We start from the raw sequence: 7,891 nt of genomic DNA on the forward strand, positions 1-7,891 counted from the left end.
TGTTAGGCAGACACCAGTTAAAAATGAAACAAAATAAAACTCCTTTGCTAGTTGCTTTCCCATGGGTTGCAACATGCTGAAAATGTACTGGCTTCATTCTGTGTACATTCTTTGTCTGTGCTTTTTATTTCCAATTTTCTTACTCCTCTTGACCTAGTTGACAAATACCTTCTTTTCACTTCAGAATAAGCTATTAGCTGATTTTAAAAAAATAACTTTTCTGTATTACAGGGTTAGGCAAAATTTTATGCAAGATTAATTATAGTTATTATCATCAAATATCGCATCTAACAAGTCCCAGAGCTGGCTCTCTGAATTTCGTGAGTGTTTCAGTCTTTTTTTGTGATTCATCATGTATTCCATTTCTTTTTAAAAATATGATACCATCCTTATTGTTTTACTGTGTCTGGGTTTGGTAGGGTGGAGAATTTATTTTTGAAGTTAAAAGTTGTAATGATAGAAATCGAGAACGTTTTCTACCTAAAACAAACGTCTCCAAAGGTAACTACGATATAACTGTGTATATGCGATATAATGTTCTGTCCCAAACAAGAGCAACGTGAAGGCACTTCTCTACAGGAGGCATTTTTCTAGGCAGAGCCTTGCATGTCAGTGCAAATCAGGTCAAGTTCTCACCATAGTAGGAATTAACCTGCAGGAACCTCGCAGGCACAAGGACATTACAGACCAGTCCAGCGTGTGCGTATGCGTGCACTGCATTTCTGTATATTACCTCAAGTGGAGGGAAAACTGTTTCCTCTTCCACACCTCTGTAAGTCCGTGAATCAGCTGGGTTCTAGTAGCAATGATGAAAACATTTTTCTTTTCTTCAGAGTGAATGTAAGTCTTTTTAAAAAATATTTTCTTGAGGTAACTGTAAGTAATATCCTGGAAGATTCATTATAAGTCGACTTTCCACACATACTGTTCTGTCATTTTTTCTTTAGAATTTTTCTTAGACAACACTGTAAATATTCATATGTCATAAATACATAGCAGTACAGTACAAAGACTGTAGTTACAGGGTTTTCTATGTTTGTAGAAGGAGAGATTATTATTAGAGGATGGGTCGTGGGAGAAATGAGGGTAAAACAAACAAACAAAAGCCCCCTATTGGATGTTTGTTGGATCATTCATCGCCTTAGCACAAGGACACACAAATGTGCTTAGTGCATCTGGATAAGTCAAAACATGTTTATTAATTTTCTATTGATGCTGTAACATATTACCCCAAACTTAGTGACTTAACACAGCTTTATTAGCTTACATTTCAGGAGGTCAGCAATGCAAAATGGGTTTCACTGGGCTAAAATCAAGATGTCAGCCAGGCTGCGTTCCATCTGGAGGCTCTAGAGGAGAATTTATTTCCTTTTGCCTTTTCCAGCTTCTAGAGGCTGTGGCCTCATTCCTTGCCTTGTGGATCCTTTCCATCTTCAAAGGAAGCAGTGGCCAGTCATGTCTTTCTCATACCACAGTACTCTTAATCTCACTCTTCCTCCTCTGTCTTCCACATTTAAAGGGACCTTATGATTACATTAGGTCCACTCAGATGATCCAGAGTAATTTCCACCTCTTAAGGTCAAGTTATTCACAAATTTATTCCATCTGCAAACTTAATCCCCCCTTGCCACGTAAAATAACGTATTCACAGGTTGCTGGAATTAGGACATTGACATCTTTCGGGAGCCATTATTCTACCTATTCTATCATTTCAGTAAAATTAGTGTCCTCTAAAATAGTCTTATCTATATATTAATTTCTGTGGTACCCATTTTAAGTTTAATAGTGTCAAGATTTTGGCTTAGACTTAGCCAGGCTGTGTGTGGATACATGTTTCATCTTCTTATCCTCCAGAACCAAAAATTCTCTTTGTGCTTTGGGAAAACTAAACTCCTGTAAGTAAACACTGGAAACTCACTAACAGACAACAGATGCTTGGGAGACTCTTCAATGTTCTAGTTCCATTTTCTGAGAAGCCATCAGGAGTCTCACATCAAAGAGCTTGGACATTAATCCCCTTTCTCCAGCTCCTGTTTCATCCCGCATTCCCATTGAAATCACCATTATTGAATGTCAGTTTGATCAAGCTATGTCTCATCCTAGTGTTGACCCTAGAATTTGCATAGATAACACAACTTTCAAACTTTCTGCCACACCCCTAAATTCCAGTCTACTATGCTATCTGTATTTCTTGAACATGTCATGTTTTTTTGAAGTTTTCTTTGATTTTGCAATTTTTAGGCCTGTTTCAGAGCTTACTGTTTTCCTGTGAAGCACACTGGTGGTGCTTAATAAAAGAATAAAATTTTGAAAGAACCACTTTACTCATTTATTTTTATAAAAGAGGAAGTCAAATCTTTATGACTTTGCAAGTGTATTTAAACCCACTTTAATAATCAATAAAAACATGAAAATGTGAGCATCTTGGATGCTATTGGTCACCAACATGGTCAGAGCGCAAGTCTTTGAAAAAAGATAACGCTACCTGCTTCTTCCAGGATAAATATGATTTTCACTAGAGTTTTACAGGTATGCAAATATACTGTGTACTACTGTATTTCACACTAAGATTCTTACTAAAGGCTATAGACCCCTAAAAAATGTTCTCAAATGAAAACCCTTCTTGCTTGTATTTCCCCTCTTTATCCTATGGTGGTAGTGGTCAGTCACCATTCTGAGACAGCATTGTTCAGATTGCTGCTTAATGGAGAGCACTGAAATACATGATTGCAGAAATTATTCTTTCCATAATTTCACTGGGTCTTTTTCCTGAACAAAGTCTTTTGATTTAGAACTTTTGCTCTTACAATGATTCTGTGTATTTTCCTCAAGTTATATTCAAAAAGTAGTCACATCAGACCATTTGGAGGGCTTAAGTAATATATATATATAGTCTCTTCTAACTTATGCTTTAAGTTTGACTTTTATGAACAGCAGAACTTAACAATTTACTTGTTTTGCCATAAAAGAAAAAAAAGGCAACTGGAAAACAAACTTAACCAAATATTGGCTGAAATCATTATATCCTCTGAATCATTACTAAGCACCAATGGAATGGTGAAAGAGTCACAATTTGTTTATTGGGTTAAATGTTGGGCTTCATTTAATATACTTAGTATTGACACTCTTGGTATTAGTGTCAATTTTGGGGGCTATGTAACTTAATTTTTTTTTTTTTTTTTTTGCGGTATGCGGGCCTCTCACTGCCGTGGCCTCTCCCGTTGCGGAGCACAGGCTCCGGACGCGCAGGCTCAGTGGCCATGGCTCACGGGCCCAGCCGCTCCGCGGCATGTGGGATCTTCCCGGACGGGGGCACGAACCCTCGTCCCCTGCATCGGCAGGCGGACTCTCAACCACTGCGCCACTAGGAAAGCCCCCTGTAACTTAATTTTTATGTTTCTTATTAAGGGATCTCCTACAAATTGTATATTTGGGACCGAATCTTTTTACTGACTAACGGAAGGATACCAAGGCATGATTAATGATACATACCTTCTCCAGAGATTTTCTCTGGATCACAGCTCCTTTGGCCAGTTGTGTTTAATTTCCTGCCCAAAGTTGGATTATGGAATTAGCATTTTGAAAACAAACTTGTCTTTCTCAGGTAGGGTACTAACAAAATTGCTGGATGTGAGGTAGCCTTATTGATGTCTGTCCACACCAAGTGCTATATTGGGACTGTTTATTTCCTTCCTTCGGCTCTGAGTGACAGTTGAGGTTACCGAAGAAATGCACACTCATGATCACCATGTGAAAAAGGAACTTTCCCCCAGAGGTTGATAAGAATCTGTTTTTCAATTTATATGTGTCATCATGACAATTACAGTGTAAACCGTTTCCTTTCCTGGTTGCAGGACTCGAGGGATAGACATGTCAGAAATCAATATAGAACAGAGAGTTATTGTCATCAATAATCCCCACGGAGAAATATCTTTAAGAGCCACACCAACCTGGCTCCCTCTTTGCACAGAGCGTCCCCTGTGTGCCTGTGACTTTTCCTTCTAGGATTTTATTACTGCTTTCGTCTTTCTTACAATGTTACTCACAAATCATTATGCCTCTAGCCTGAAGCTCTTCTCCTTTATACAATTTACACCAGTAGAGTGGTTTTATAATCATTTTTAGAACAATTTGTGTTATTAATTTCATTAGGAGATATAAAGATGATACTTACATTAACAACCAACTCTTGATTTTAGTATTTTTTAAAGCAAAAGTGAAAAATTTCTTGAAAATTCAGTTATTGTGTGTGACAAAGCAAATGAGTATTCGGCATTAATTTTCATACGGTATAGATAGGTTCAAACATTCAAAAACTTATTTTATGAAAATATATCCAAATTAAACTGGAATAGTATCACACATAACTGGATATCATAAAACTGTGAGATAAACTAGGAAAATGTACTCTTGTAGGTACTTGGGGAGGAGAGATACACTAATACTACACCATACTCCTTCAGTATGTTCTTTTTCTTTTTTTGAAAGTTAAAATAAAACTATATTTAGAAAGGCTGAAATGATTGTATGCTAATTTGAACAGGTAAGTTTTACAAGGAATGACTTGAAAATCCTCTTTTTGACAAAACATCCTCTAAGAGCTGGATTCCATTATATGCGCCTTGTTCTTTCTCCAGACCTGGACAAGGATACATAACTGACTTTTCACAAAGTGATTCTTTCTTCCTTTCCTGTGTTTGGAGGTCCTTGTGCTGTCTCAGACAGTTCCTCTGAAACAAACTTGCCTCCCATCCTCCAGCTAGCCCCAGTGGGTTCACCCAGGCTCTGGGACTAGGATGGGAGGTAAGATGTGTGACTGTTTCTTCACTGGGTTTTAACATACATTCTTAACATTTAGTTATAAGCTAGTATATGTTACTATGCACATGCATATATATGCACACACATACATGTATATGCACATTAAAGTCATTTATTTTAAAACATCTTTATTGGGGTATAATTGCTTTACAATGGTGTGTTAGTTTCTGCTTTATAACAAAGTGAATCAGTTATACATATACATATGTTCCCATATGTCTTCCCTCTTGTGTCTCCCTCCCTCCCACTCTCCCTATCCCATCCCTCCAGGCTGTCACAAAGCCCCGAGCTAATATCCCTGTGCCTTGCGGCTGCTTCCCCCTAGCTATCTACCTTACTATGTTTGTTAGTGTGTATATGTCCATGACTCTCTCTCACCCTGTCAAAGCTCACCCTTCCCCCTCCCCATATCCTCAAGTCCGTTCTCCAGTAGGTCTGCGTCTTTATTCCTGTCTTACCCGTAGGTTCTTCATGACATTTTTTTTCCCTTAAATTCCATATATATGTGTTCGCATACGGTATTTGTCTTTTTCTTTCTGACTTACTTCACTCTGAATGACAGACTCTAGGTCTATCCATCTCATTACAAATAGCTCAATTTCATTTCTTTTTAAGGCTGAGTAATATTCCATTGTATATATGTGCCACATCTTCTTTATCCATTCATCCGATGATGGGCGCTTAGGTTGTTTCCATCTCCGGGCTATTGTAAATAGAGCTGCAATGAACATTTTGGTACATGACTCTTTTTGAATTTTGGTTTTCTCAGGGTATATGCCCAGTAGTGGGATTGCTGGGTCATATGGTAATTCTATTTGTAGTTTTTTAAGGAACCTCCATACTGTTCTCCATAGTGGCTGAACCAATTCACATTCCCACCAGCAGTGCAAGAGTGTCCCCTTTTCTCCACACCCTTTCCAGCATTTATTGTTTCTAGATTTTTGGATGATGGCCATTCTGACTGGTGTGAGATGATATCTCATTGTAGTTTTGATTTGCATTTCTCTAATGAATAATGATGTTGAGCATTCTTTCATGTGTTTGTTGGCATTCTGTATATCTTCTTTGGAGAAATGTCTATTTAGGTCTTCTGCCCATTTTTGGATGGGGTTGTTTGTTTTTTTGTTATTGAGCTGCATGAGCTGCTTGTAAATTTTGGAGATTAATCCTTTGTCAGTTGCTTCATCTGCAAATATTTTCTCCCATTCTAAGGGTTGTCTTTTGGTCTTGATTATGGTTTCCTTTGCTGTGCAAAAGCTTTGAAGTTTCATTAGGTCCCATTTGTTTATTTTTGTTTTTATTTCCATTACTCTAGGAGGTGGGTCAGAAAGGATCTTGCTGTGATTTATGTCATAGAGTGTTCTGCCTATGTTTTCCTCTAAGAGTTTGATAGTTTTTGGCCTTACATTTAGGTCTTTAATCCATTTTGAGCTTATTTTTGTGTATGGTGTTAGGGAGTGATCTAATCTTGCACTTTTACATGTAGCTCTCCAGTTTTCCCAGCACCATTTATTGAAGAAGCTGTCCTTTCTCCACTGTACATTCCTGCCACCTTTATCAAAGATAAGGTGTCCATATGTGCGTGGGTTTATCTCTGGGCTTTCTATCCTGTTCCATTGATCTATATTTCTGTTTTTGTGCCAGTACCATACTGTCTTGATTACTGTAGCTTTGTAGTAAAGACTGAAGTCTGGGAGCCTGATTCCTCCAGCTCCGTTTTTCTTTCTCAAGTTCGCTTTGACTATTAGGGGTTTTTCGTGGTTCCATACAAATTGTGAATTTTTTTGTTCTAGTTCTGTGAAAAATGCCTGTGGTAGTTTGATAGGGATTGCATTGAATCCGTAGATTGCTTTAGGTAGTAGAGTCACTTTTGCAATGTTGATTCTTCCAGTCCATGAACATGGTATATCTCTCCATCTGTTTGTATCATCTTTAATTTCTTTCATCACTGTCATACTTTTCTGCATACAAGTCTTTTGTCTCCTTAGGTAGGTTTATTCCTAGGTATTCTATTCTTTTTGTTGCAGTGGTATATGGGAGTGTTCCCTTAATTTCTCTTTCAGATCTTTCATCATTAGTGTATAGGAATGCAAGAGATTTCTGTGCATTAATTTTGTATCCTGCTACTTTACCAAATTCATTGATTAGCTCTAGTAGTTTTCTGGTAGCGTCTTTAGGATTCTCTACATAGAGTATCATATCATCTGCAAACAGTGACAGCTTTATATCTTCTTTCCGATTTGGATTCCTTTTATTTCTTTTTCTTCTCTGATTGTTGTGGCTTAAACTACCAAAACTATGTTGAATAATAGTGGTGACAGTGGGCAACCTTGTCTTGTTCCTGATCTTAGTGGAAATGGTTTCAGTTTTTCACTATTGAGGACAATGCTGGCTGTGGGTTTGTCATATATGGCCTTTATTATGTTGAGGAAAGTTCCCTCTTTGCCACTTTCTGGAGGGTTTTTATCATAAATCGGTGTTGATTTTTGTCCAAAGCTTTCTCTGCATCTATTGAGATGATCATATGGTTTTTCTTCAATTTGTTAATATGGTGTATCACATTGATTGATTTGTGTGTATTGAAGAATCCTTTCATTCCTGGGATAAACCCCAGTTGATCATGGTTTATGATCCTTTAAATGTGCTGTTGGATTCTGTTTGCAAGTATTTTGTTGAGCAATTTTGCATCTATGTTCACCAGTGATATTGGCCTGTAGTTTTCTTTTTTTGTGACATTTTTGTCTGGTTTTGGTATCAGGGTGATGGTGGCCTCGTAGAATGAGTTTGGGAGTGATCCTCCCTCTGCTATATTTTGGAAGAGTTTGAGAAGGATAAGTGTTAGCTCTTCTCTAAATGTTTGATAGAATTTGCCTGTGAAGCCATTTGGTCCTGGGCTTTTGTTTGTTGGAAGATTTTTAATCACAGTTTCAATTTCAGTGCTTGTGATTGCTCTGTTCATATTTTCTATTTCTTCCTATTTCAGTCTCGGAAGGTTGTGCTTTTCTAAGAAATTGTCCATTTCTTCCAGGTTGTCCATGTTATTGGCATATAGTTGCTTGTAGTAATCTCT

At 37.6% G+C, this 7,891-nt stretch overlaps 1 non-coding gene across 1 annotated transcript; it reads right to left on the reverse strand.

The window, feature by feature from the left end:
* Positions 1 to 4,712: 4,712 nt before the first annotated feature.
* LOC116746912 lies at positions 4,713 to 4,833 on the reverse strand. Its single transcript, XR_004347916.1, has one exon. It is a non-coding gene; the product is annotated as a small nucleolar RNA SNORD22 (small nucleolar RNA).
* Positions 4,834 to 7,891: the final 3,058 nt, after the last annotated feature.

Source organism: Phocoena sinus, chromosome 21 (assembly GCF_008692025.1).
Source record: "Phocoena sinus isolate mPhoSin1 chromosome 21, mPhoSin1.pri, whole genome shotgun sequence".
NCBI lineage: Eukaryota > Metazoa > Chordata > Mammalia > Artiodactyla > Phocoenidae > Phocoena > Phocoena sinus.